At 38.8% G+C, this 13,062-nt stretch overlaps 1 pseudogene; it reads right to left on the bottom strand.

Annotated features, from left to right (window-relative positions):
* Window positions 1-2,316: 2,316 nt before the first annotated feature.
* Window positions 2,317-10,194, bottom strand: LOC138142694 (brain acid soluble protein 1 homolog; annotated as a pseudogene).
* Window positions 10,195-13,062: the final 2,868 nt, after the last annotated feature.

Below are 13,062 nucleotides of genomic sequence, written 5' to 3'. Positions count from 1 at the left end.
ACTGTCCCTCACCAGTGGACAGTATTCACTCTCTGTCTGCAGGACAGTCTCAGGGCTTCTTAGCGAACAGCCAGGTTCCAGGACTTCTTCAACAAAAGGACTGTCTTTCACCAGTGGACAAATCTGGCAAAACAACATCAAAACAGACAGACAAAGTACCAGCAAAACAGACATGTCTCCTCAGTCCTTGGCAGCTCAGGGGGCAGGTCTCAAAAGTCCAGGGCAATTCAAAGCGGCCACCAGCAATTCTCTTAGTCTCTCTCTCTCTCCACGAGGTGCTGCTTCCAAAAAGATCTTCCGCCTCTCTCTTGTCTCTCCCAATCTACATCACCAGCTCCTCCCAGTTCAGGACTTTCTTTTCACATCAACAAGCCCATCCCACAGGTGGGATTAACAAGCTCTGGGTTTTAACACAATCAATTTGAAAACCAAGCCAATACAGGGGAATCTTTAATTGCCATTACTATAACAGTCACTGACTCAGCAATGGGTCCTAGAGCTGCCACTTCTTGTAGGGCCTGGGATATCTTTGTGGCAGTTGCCTCCAGCATCCTTGTCAAAAAAATCCTATGAACAGTACAGAACTCTGACTCAAAAGCCAGTATCCACTTCAGTATACCATAGTACAGGGAAGCTAGGTGGCTCAGTAAATAGAGCCTGGAGTCAGGAAGACCTGAGTTCAAATCTGGCCTCAGACACTTACTAGCTGTGTGACTCTGGACAAGTCACTGAATCCTATTTGCCTCAGTTTCCTCATCTGTAAAATGAGCTGGAGAAGGAAAGGGCAAACCACTCCAGCATCTTTGCCAAGAAAACCTCAAATGGGGTCACAAAGAGTGGAACATGACTAAAAAACAATAATAGATGTAAGATAAAGACTATATTGCTATAGAAGAAGGGGTAGGGGAAATGGGAACTTAGTGAACCTCACTTTCATTTGAATCAGATAAAGGAAGACTGAGTACAATTACACACAAATACACTAAACTCAAAGGGGAAATATGGGACAGGGACAAGGGAGGAAAAGAAAGGAGTCTAAGAGGTAAGGCAAGATAAAAAGAGAATAGGCATATGCAAAATAATATCAGATGCTGGAAAGAAGAATGGGGTCTAAAAGGAAAGAAAAAAAAACAGTAAAAACCTGGAATCAGGGGTATGGTGAAGAGAAGTGCTACAACAGAGAGAAAAGAAGCTATTTCACTTATAAGGTCCCAAGTGTCAGGTAGATTCCCAAGATGGAAAGAGGGATAAAAGACAAAAAAAGCACAATTGGAGAGAATGATTAGCAATTATAACTGTAAATGTGAATGGAATGCATTGTCATAAAATGGAAGAGAACAGCAGAATGGATTAGAAAATAGAATACAAATGAAACACAGTGATTTAAATAGAGTAAAAATGAGAAATTGGAGCAGTCTACTACTATTCAGCTGAACTCAAAATAGTAAGATTTGCTATCATGATTTCATATAAGGCTATAGTAAATATAGAAAAAAATAAAAAGAAATAAGCATGAAAATCACATTATGTTTAATGGCAGCTGTAATGGCAAGCAAAGTAGTACTTTGCTGCTTGTTACAGCTATTCAAGTGCCTGTGAGCCTTGCTTTTGATTGTGTCAAGTCTTTGTTGGAAACAGCATACATTGTGTTGTCCTTAATAGGCCTAAGGGATTTTAGAGAACTTCCCTGCCCTTAATAGACCTATGTCATCACATGAAGGCCACGTTGGGAGGAACTTGCCTGCCAAAAGAGCAGAATAGGAAGGAGCGGAGCATATAAAAGCTCGAGCATGAACTGGGACCAAGCAGAGCTGAGATGTTTGTGACATTGGCACTCTGTCTGTTGTTCTGTATTGGTGTTACTTTGTCAGAAAGAAGCACTCTGTTGATTTGTGGCATACTTTTTGCATTCAAACAACATAGCCAGCCCATCAGAGTTGTGCTCTCTGAAGTAGAGTTTGAATGCTTGGCAGTTTAATTCAAGTAAAGACCCAGTATCTGGTACCTTATCCTGCCAGGTTATCTTCAGAATCTCCCTAAGACAATTCCAATGGAAGTGGTTCAGTTTCCTGGCATGGTGCTGGAAAACTGTCTCGTTTCACAGGCATACAACAATGAGGTTCTGCAGACCTTCAGTTTGGTAGTCAGTCTAATACTTCTTCTCTCCCATACTTTTCTTCAGAGCCTCCCAAACACTGAGCCAGCTCTGGCAATGCATGTTTCAACCTCATTATCAATGTGTACATCCCTGGAAAGTATACTACCAAGGTAAGTGAACTGATCCACAACATTCAGAACTTCTCTATTTGCTGTAACCTATGGTTCCACATATGGATGGTGTTGTAGTGGCTGATGTACCTGTGTTTTCTTGGTGCTAATTATTAGGTCAAAATTAGCACAAGCAGCAAAGAATAGATCCACACTTTGATGAATCTCAGATTCAGAGGCTGTATTGAGTGCACAATCATCTGCAAATGTAAAATCATACATGTTTAACACTCCCTCCACTTTGGTCTTGACTTGTAGCCTTTTTGAATTGAACAATTTACCATCAGTGTGGTAGCTGACCTTGATGCCGTCCTCATCCTCATTGAAAGCATTTGACAACATGACTGAAAACATCATGCTAAAAAGCATAGGAGCAAGCACACAGCCTTGTTTCACTCCCTTGGTGACTGGGAAGGCACGAGAGCATCATCCATTATCTAAAACATGGGCAAGTATGCCATCATGGAACTGACATACAATGCTGACAAACTTCTCCAGGCAAACAAATTTTGACATAATTTTCCATAAGCCCTCATGACTAACAGTATCAAAGGCCTTGGTCAGATCTACAAACATTGTGTAGTTCTGTTCTGCTCTGTTCTGCTCCTGGCATGTCTCCTGGAGTTGTTGGGAAGCAAACACCATATTGACTGTTCCTTTGCCTTTTTTGAAGCCACACTAGCTTTCAGGTAGATGACCATCCTCCAGGTGAAGGATCAGTCTATCATGGAAGACTCTGGCAAGAATATTGCCAGAAATGACTAAGAAAGAGACCCCCCCTGTGATTGTCACAGGACAAAGTATCTCCTTTACCTTTATAGAGATAGACAATGGAGGCATCCTTGAATTCCTGGCGGATAACCTCCTCCTGACATATAACCTGGAAGTTTTCAGTCAGCTTTTGTATGAGCAATGGACCCCTTACCTTGTAGATCTCAGCTGGAATAGAATCGGCACCAGATGCTTTGCCACGTGAAAGGAGCCTAATGGCATTCAAAAACTCTTCTTCAGTTGGAGCTTCAACTAGGGAGGGATTGACTTCAACCTGAGGTAATTGGCCAATTGATTAGTGATAAGTACATGATCCTAGAGAGATGAGCTGAACATTTCCGTAGTATTCTCAACAAACCATCAATCAAAGTAAGTATCTGAGGCTGATTTGAACTCAGGTCATCCTGACTCCAAGATCTATCCAATGAGTCACCTAATAACATAACTTTTGCTGTCTGTACTTAATTTTTTCAAGAGGACCAATGACACCATGGGGTGATGTTTTGACTCATGTGTAGATTTAAGTTCCAGAGTCATCAAAGTCCAGTGGCAAGACTGTAAATTAGATTTAAGTTTCAGAGTCATCAAAGTCTAGTGGCAAAGTCCAGTCAGGATGACTAAAGATGGCCCTGGATAAAATAAATGACCTTGGAGTTTTCAATGTCTGACCAAGCTCTAGGTTTTCCATAGCACCTGCTTCATCTGCCTTCATGGCCATTGGAACAAATTGTTCTCATCTGTCCATTTCACCAGGAGTCAGGAAGACTTCACATGCTTGGGGTAGACACACCACCCTAACTCACCATTTGAAGCCTATATATCAAACTGGTTTAGCCCATCTATGGAGGTGGTTTGCTGGGGTGTGGTCACTGTGCATACTACAGTTTTTTGGAGCCACAGAGGATCGGGTGCCAAGTAGACATCATATATAGATGAGTAGCCCTGGAAATGGTGTGGCAAGCCCTCACCAGAGGTGTTAGTCCTCCTTCACTACCCAATACATCCCATCTAAATAACATAGCTACTAAATACTTAAAACAAGTTAATTGAACTGGAGGGAGAAAAAGTAAAACTATAATATTTGGGTATGTTAATATGTCCCTTTCAATACTAGAAGAATCTAACAAAAAGATAAAGAAGAAAGAAGTTAAGGACCTGAATAGAACTTTAGAAAAATCAGAGATGCTAGATTGCTGGAAGTTACTGGATAAGGAATTTTCATACTTCTTAGCTATTTGTGGAACCTTTACAAAAACTGACCATGCATTAGGGAATAAAGACTTTACCAAAGAGCCTTTAAAAAAGGAATTTAAAAGTAATGAGAGATGGGGAGGGACTTTAGATCACCAGCAACTGTGGCAGTTTCCAGAATTATCAACCCATAGATGCCAAGGACAAAGTGAAAGGTCAGTGAAGTGTGGACTTTGGGACCTGGTAATTTGGAGTGCGATCTGGCCTTTGCCCCTGGGGTGGGGAGCGGCTGAGGCACCATGGCTGTGCAGCCACCACCACATGGAAGCTTCATCTCCTGGCCTGAAGAGTGTAGGGGGACCAAGCACCAGTCTGAGGGGTAATCGCTCTTGCTTTAACCTGCTTGGATCTGGATTGTGGTCTAGGGTGGAGGTCCTGGGGTGTGTGTCCAGCTTGCCAGAGTGTGTGGAGTCTTCAGAGAGGACACCCAACTAATACCTTCAGCAGCTGCGAAAACCCCAGCGTTTGGGATAAAGGTCCTGTTTCTGGTAGCAGAGTTCTACTGTGGCAAAAAGCTCAAAAGTCAAGTAATTGAGTGGCAACATGAGCAGGCAAAGGAAGCAAAGCAAACAGAGCAATCCAACCTTACACTCCTATTTTGGGGACAAATAGGATCAAAGCATGGAACAGGAGGAAGACAGCAAAGTCAGAACTCCTGCACCAAAAGCTTCCAAGGAAAATATGAGCTGGTTACAGGCCATAGAGGAGCTTTAAAAGGATTTTGAAAATCAAAAAACAGAAGTGGAGGAAAAATTGGGAAGAGAAATGAGAACAATGCAAGAAAATTATGAAATGAGAGTCAAAAACCTGACTGAAGAAAATAACACCTTAAAAAATAGACTAACTCAGATGGCAAAAGAGGCTCAAAAAGTCAATGAGGAGAAGAATGCCTTAAAAAGACGAATTTGCTAGATGGAAAAAGAATCTCAAAAGCTCACTGAAGAGAACCATTCCTTCAGAATTAGATTGGAGCAAATGGAAGCTAGTGACTTTATTAGAAATCAAGATACAATTAAACAGATCCAAACAATGAAAAAATAGAAGGCAATGTGAAATATCTCATTGGGAAAACCACTGACCCGGAAAATAGATCCAGGAGAGATAATTTAAAAATTATTGGACTACCTGAAAGCCATGATCAAAAAAGAACCTAGAAATCTTCCTTCAAGAAATTCTCAAGGAAAATTACCCTAATGTTTTAGAACCAGAGGGCAAAATAGAGGTTGAAAGAGTCCACCGATCACCTTCTGAAAAAGATCCCCAAAAGAAAACTCCTAGGAATATTATAGCCAGGTTCCAGAGTTCTCAGATCCAGGAGAGGATACTACAGGCAGCCAGGAAGAAACAATTTGAATACTGAGGAAACACAATCAGGATAACTCAGGAACTGGAAGCTTCTATACTGAGGGATAGAAGGGCTTGGAATATGATATTCTGGAGGTCAGAGGAGCTGAGATTAAAACCAAGAATCACCTAGCCAGCAAAACTGAGTATCATATTCCAGGGGAAAATGTGGTCATTCAGTGGAATATAAGACTTTCAAGCATTCTTGATGAAAAAACCAGAGTTGAATAGAAAATTTGCCATTCAGATACAAGAAGCAAGAGAAGCTTGAGAAGGTAAACAGGGAAAAGAAATCATAAGGAAGTTATCAAAGTCGAACTACTTATATTCCTACATGGAAAAACAATAATTGTAACGTGTGAAACTTTTCTTAGTATGAGAATATTTGAAGGGAATAGAAATATATATATATATATATATATATATATATATATATATAAATGTGTGTATGTGTGTATATATACGTATGTATATGTATACATACATATATGTCTATATAGGAGGGTGTATGGGCGTATGAATACATATGTGAGTATATGTATATATGTGTACAGGTATACATAGACAGAGGGCACAGGACCAATTGAATAGAAAAGGATGATACTTAAAAGGTGAAATTAAGAGGTGAGAGAGGAATATAATGAGAGGAGATGGGGAGAGAGAGAATGGGGTAAATTGTCTCATATAAAAGAGGCAAGGGAAATCTGTTACAATGGAGGGGAAGAATAGGAAGGCCAAAGGGAATGAGTCAACCTCATTCTCATTGAATTTGGCTTAGTGAGGGAATGACATACATACTAAATAGGGTATCTTACCCTACAGAAGAGTAGGGGGGAAGGGGATGAGAGGGGGGGATAATGGAAGGGAGGGCAGGTTGGGGGGGAGGGAAGTTGGAAGCACCCACTTTTGAAAAGGGAAAATATCAAAGTAGAGAATAGAACAAATGGGGGCTTGGGATAGGATAGAGGGATATATAGTCAGTCTTCCACAATATATCCACTATAGAAATGTTTTGTGTAGCTACTCATGTACAACCTATATTGAATTGCTTATCTTCCCAGTGAAGGTGGGTGACAAGGGAGGAAAAGAAAAAATCTGGAATCCAAATTTTAAAATCAAATGTTTAAAATATATATACATATTATTATTATTAATATTTTACAGTAACTGGGAAATGAGATATACAGGCACTGGAGCATAGAGATCCACCATCCCCTACTGGAAAGTCAAAGGGGGAATGGGGGAAAATATGGGAGAGATCAGATTGGGGGAGGGGATATTCAGTGGGAATGCTATTTTGGGGTGGTGGGTAGGGAAAATTAGGGAGAAAATTTGTAATTCAAAATCATGTGGAAATGAATGATATAAACTAAAAAATATAAAAAAGAGAAAAAAAAGTAATGAGAGATGAAATAATATAATTCTAAAGCACTGGTGTGTCAAAAAGCAAATTATAGAACAGGATATTTTCATCAAAGAAAATTATAATAGTGGGATGACATACCAAAACTTATGGGCTGCAGGTAAAAGCTTTTCCGAGAGGAAATTTTATTTCTTATTATATTCATCAATAAAAGAGAAAAAAGAACAAATCATGCAATTGAAAAACTTGGACAACAACAATAAATAAATAAATATTTCCTAACTAAATAACAAATAGAAATTATAAAAATTAAAGATTAATAAAATTGAAAGCAACTGAATTAATTAAATTACTTCATTGAATTAATAAATAAAACTAAGAGTTGCTTTTCAAAAAAATAGCAAAATTAACAAACGGTTAAACTGATTGTATTTTTTAAAGATAAAGAAAACAAAATTGTATCAAAACTTGAAAAAAAGAGCCTATAAAAACTGAAGAAGAAATTATTTTATTCAATTACATGAAAATAAAGCTGATAACTTAGAAGAAAGACAAATATTTACAAAGTACCCAGATTAACAAAAGAAGTGGACTATTTAAATAACCCAATATCAGGAAAAGAAATCATGCCATAAATGACCTACCAAAGGGAAAAAAAAAACAAACTCCAGGACCAGATGGATTCACAAGTGAATTCTATCAAACATTAAAAATAATCATTCAAATGCTACATGCACTATTGGCAATTAGAAAAGATGTTTTTCCAATTTCTTTCTATGATATAAATATTGTTCTGAAACCCAATGTATGGAGAGAAAAATTCGAGGGAAAAAAACTGTAGACCAATATTCTTAATGAATTTTGTTGCAAAATTTTAAAAATATTGTATTTTTCTAAAAAAAATTAAGTTCCAAATTTACTTACTCCCTCCCTCTCCACCCCCTTCACTAAGAAGGCAAGCAATTTGACATTTTTGATATATGTACAGTCATGAAAAACATATTTCCACATTAGTCATGTTGTGAAAGAAAAGAGACCAAGAAAAAGAAAGTTTAAAAAAAAAGTATGGTTCACTCTGCATTCCATCAATTTTTTTTTTCTGGAGGTGGATAGTATTTTTTATCATGAGTCCTTTGGAACTGTATTGTTGATACAACTGATCTGCGTATTACTGAGAATAACTAAGCGATTAATAGCTGATCATCATACAATAATACTGTTACTGTGTACAATGTCTGCTGGTTCTGCTCACTTCACTTTGTATCTGATGTTCATGTAAATTTTTCCAGATTTTTCTGAAAGCATCCTGCTCATCATTCCTTATGCATGATAGCATTCCATCACAATCATAGACCACGGTTTGTGCAGCCATTCCCTAATTGATGTCCATCGCCTAGATTTCTAATTCTTTTTCACTACAAAAGAGATGTTATAAATATTTTTGTGCATATATGTCCTTTTTCTTTTCTTAAAATCTTTTTGGGATACAGACCTAGTTGCTGAGTCAACAGGCATGCACAACTTTATAGCTCTTTGGGCTATAAAGATTTTTAAAAATTATTTAACTTTTTTACTGTAGAACCATTTGTGCAATTACATATAATTTCAATGCATCCATCATATATTTTGGTTGTTTTCTTTTTGTGTATGTATTTTTTTTTCATTTTCCAATGAGTGGTGTGTTGGTGTCTGTGACACAGAATGAAAGAGAAACTGGAACTGCAATGAATGCAGATTTCTTTTTTTTTTCATTTCCATAGACCAATAAACAGAACAACAGGTGCACCCAACCATGGATATGCATTAGCTCATCATGAGAAATCTAGGTAGGCTGAGTAGAATGAGAATATTTGTTACTCCCAAAAATATCTGGAGAGGAAGAATGGAGGATTGGCATTGAGAAAAAATGTAGACAACTAAGTGAGTACTGTCTGAAAATTGGCATTAAAAATATCAACTTAAGGGTGGCTAGGTGGAGCAGTGAATAGAGAGCACTGCCCCTAGAGTCAGGAGGACTTGAGTTCAAATCCGACCTCAGACACAAAACATAAAAAACTAGCCATGTGACCTTGGGCAATTCACTTAACCCCAATTGCCCTACCTTCCCCCCTAAAAAAGGAAAAAAAATCAAAGAAAGGCTATAAATAAAAAAAAACACAGAAAATACTGCTTTCATCAAGATCTGATTGCCTTGGCACAGTCGGTGTGGGCAAAATTAAACACATCACTCCCAAAACTGATTACAGAAGAAAATACATTTTGATATATTGGTAGAGTGCATTTAACAGCAGTTCAGGTACAAAAGATGTATTGTACTTTCAGAAATCCATCTTTAAAATCCAGGACTTATTTGTAAAGTTGACTGAAGGTGTATTAGATATTTCCCCACAAAAATACAATTTGGATTATCTCCTCACCCTCTCCCTCCCTCCCTTGATGGGATATCCTTTTTTTTGGGGGGGGGGCACAATATCGTTATTTCAGATTTGAAACAAGTTAGTATAGCTGGGGGGGGGGAGAGGGAGACACACACATAGGTTGTTTTTAAGTGATTAGTATTACTATTTTCAGTAGCCTGTCCTTGGTACTCTTTCACTGCTATGATTTGATCTGAATTCGTGGTTGGAGCTTCAAAAAGTTTAACCTCTTCTGCTGGGGCTGCAGATTCCTGGGCCTTAGGTGTAGAGCTAGGGGCTTCCACTGCTGCTAGGGTCTCCTTTGACTTCCCCATCCTGTTTGCTTTTGTCATCTACTTTACTAGTTGATGTGACTTCTGAAGCATGAGAGACCTTTACCTCAGTGCTAGGCACTGAAGTCTTAGAAGCATCACTATTGGCTGCTGGGGCAGAGGCAGGAGCCTACTTCAGCTCAGTATCCTTCTGCAGCTCTACCTTTCCATCAGGGACAGCCTCTGGTTTCTCAGGCTCTGATATCGGAGCCTCTTCTTTGCCAGCTGCTGCATTCTTCTCTGCTTCCTTATCTTCAGTCTTGTTAGCAGTGACCTGGGAATCTTTAATGGTCTTCTCCTTTTTCTTGTTCTCCTTCATGTCTGTGGTCTCTGCCACTGTCTGGGTCTCATCATTCTCCTTGGCAGTTTCTTCTTCCTCTGCACCAGCTCCTTCAGCTTTCTCATCTTTATTCTTGGCTTTCTCATCATTTACATTGTACCCCTTCTTCTTGCTGAGCTTGCCTCCCATCTCTGAGTTCTTAAATAATGTCTATTCTCTAGTGACTGCAGCTAGTTGGTTTTGATGATGGGCATTTTCATTTCAAAAGGTTGACATCCCTCCAAATATTCAGAGATTCCAATCCAAAACTCAGTAAAAAACTGTTAAGTTCTTCCAGTCTTGGCTGGAGAAGAGCATGGTTAGCAATTTCCTGGTCTCAGGGAATGAAAATGTTGAGATTGAGGGGTTCTGGGACCCCAAAATAGTGAAATAAAGGTCCTGCTCAAATGAATTCTACTCAAACCTTCTATCAGCCAAAGGAAAACAAAGTTTATTAAAGATCTGCCATATTGGGTAGACTTAATAAATCTGAGCATTTGTAATGTTTGTAAGCAGGCTAGATAGAATCTGAGCCTTTGTGACTCTTGTGTAGACAAGCATGCCAGATCGAATCTGAGCCTGCAAAGATTTTTAATAAAATATTAGCAAGTAGGCTACAACAATATATTAGAAAGATTATACACTATGAGAAGGTTAGTTCTATGTCCGGAATGCAGGGCTGGTTTGACATAAGGATAATTGTAAATATAACAAACCATGTTAATAATATAAATAATAAAAACCTTATGGTTTTATCAATTGATGCTAAAAAAGTTTTGGGAAAGAATCCAATGCTCATTTCCATTAAAAGCTCTGGGAATCCTAGGAATAAATGGTTCTTTCCTTCATATAGCAAATAGTATTTATTGGAATCATAAAAAAACATTATATGTAATGGAGAAAAGTTAGTGGCCTTTCCACTGAGATAAGATCATCATCAAGGATGTCATTATCACAACTGCTATTTAACACAGTGCTAGAAATGCTACCTATAACAATAAGACAAGAAAAAATTGAGGAAATTAAGTTCATGGAAAAAACAACAAAATTAGTATTTTTGCATGGTATAATGGTATATTTAGAGAATCCTAGAGAATCAACTAAAATTAATTGAAATAATTTATAACTTCAGAAAGGTTTCAGGATATTAAAACGCACATAAATCATTAGCATTCTTATATATAACCACCAAAACCCAGAAAGAAGAACTAGAAAGAGAAATTGCATTCAAAATAATTGCAGAAGGGGCAGCCAGGTAGCACAGCGAGCAAGAGCACAGGCTCCAGTGTCGGGATGACTTGGAGATCGAATCCTGGGCTCAGACACTTAGCACCCACCCAGAAACACCTGGCCGTGTAACCTTGAGCAAGTTACTTAACCCCAATTTCTTAGGGGTGACCAGGTGGCTCAGCGAGTAAGAGCACCGGCTCCAGTGTTGGGATAACCTGGATCGAATCCCAGGATCAGATACTCAGCACCACACCCAGAAATAACTGGCCGTGTAACCTTGAGCAAGTTACTTAACCCCGATTGCTTTAAAAAAATAATTGCAGAAGCTATAAAATTCTTGTGAGTGTATATTTCAAGATTCACCCAAGGAATTTAACTATGAAACACTCTTTGCCAAATGAAGATGAACTGAAATAATTGGAGAAACATTAATTGCTTAGGGCTAGGCTGATCCAATATAAGAAAGTACCTAAATTAATTTACTTATTCAGTGCTATACCAATCAAACTCCCCAAGGAATATTTTATAGAGTTAGAAAATAACAACAAGCTTTTGCACAAGCAAACCTAATGTGGTAAAAAATAGAAGAAAATAAGTTGTTTAGTCACTTTTCTAGTCTATTTGACTTTTAACTCTTTGTTAAAGTGGGACTCTGCTTCCAGGGTGGAGGGTGTACTGTTCCAAGCTTCACAGTTTTCATGAATCTGTTTTCATAGATGCTTCTATCAACCTGTAAGTTTTCAGTTCTTCCAAGGTGGTATGGTATGATCTAAGGAGAGATGTTTTCTACTCTCCTGGCCTGTGCTCTGATCTGTGAGAAACCAGAAGCACTCTTTTCTGCCCTGGAACTATGACAAGGGTCCCTGCTCCACTATGACCCACAAGCTCTGGAGTGCCAGAGCTCCTCCTTGCCCTGGAACTGCCATCCAGGACTGTGACCTGGATCCCAGCACAGGCAAAGTAACATAGTCCTGCCTCAACACCAACAAAGAGACCCCTATAATCTCCCTCTGACCATTCATTCAACCCCACCATGGTCCAGAGCTCTGGAAACAAATACTACCACCACAAACCCAGTGGCTCCCAATGCACTTCGCTCATCCACTGGGGCCTGGTCCACGCTGGCACAGCCTGTGTTGGACTGTCCTTTACTCTCATCCCTATGTGACAGACCTTCCCTGCTAACCTTCCAAGTTGTCTTTGACTGGAAAATTATTTCACCCTGCAATTTTGTGGGTTCTGCCACTCCAGGAATTGTTTTATGGCATTATTTAAAGGTGTTCAGAGGGGTTTTGCAGGTGAATTGCAGCCTTTTCTCCACCACCTTGGCTCCACCAACTCTTTTTTTTTCTTTTAAGCAGACATTTTTTATTTTTATAAGCCTCCTATTACTATGTATGGACTAAGCCCATTGTGATTCACTGGTCGTCTTTAAAAGCTAAGGATAGAAAGTCGCAATAATGTTAGCCCAGATTTGTTAGCTAACAGATCTCATTGTTGCTCTTTTGATAAAAAACACATTTAATCTTGGAGCCATGTAATGTAATGCCAAAAGAAAGGCAACTTCCCAGGTTCAAAATACCAGCATAGGTGCTCTCTATTTTATTCAGTGACAAACCAAGAACAGAGAAGATTAAAACATGACATCATTTCAAATACAGCATTTACTAAGTGTGATTAAATAATCTCCAAGCACTACCCCACCCCAGGACCTTCCAATCATTCAATCAATTACAAAGTCTCTGTTCTAAATACTTCTCCACCCCTAGGCTATACCCTAATTAAGTC

The sequence above is a fragment of the Petaurus breviceps genome, unplaced genomic scaffold (genome assembly GCF_028583685.1).
Source record: "Petaurus breviceps papuanus isolate PSGF00001 unplaced genomic scaffold, PetGlider_PUasm1.0 90601, whole genome shotgun sequence".
In the NCBI taxonomy this organism is placed as follows: domain Eukaryota; kingdom Metazoa; phylum Chordata; class Mammalia; order Diprotodontia; family Petauridae; genus Petaurus; species Petaurus breviceps.
This window is presented reverse-complemented; position numbering and strand designations above follow the sequence as displayed.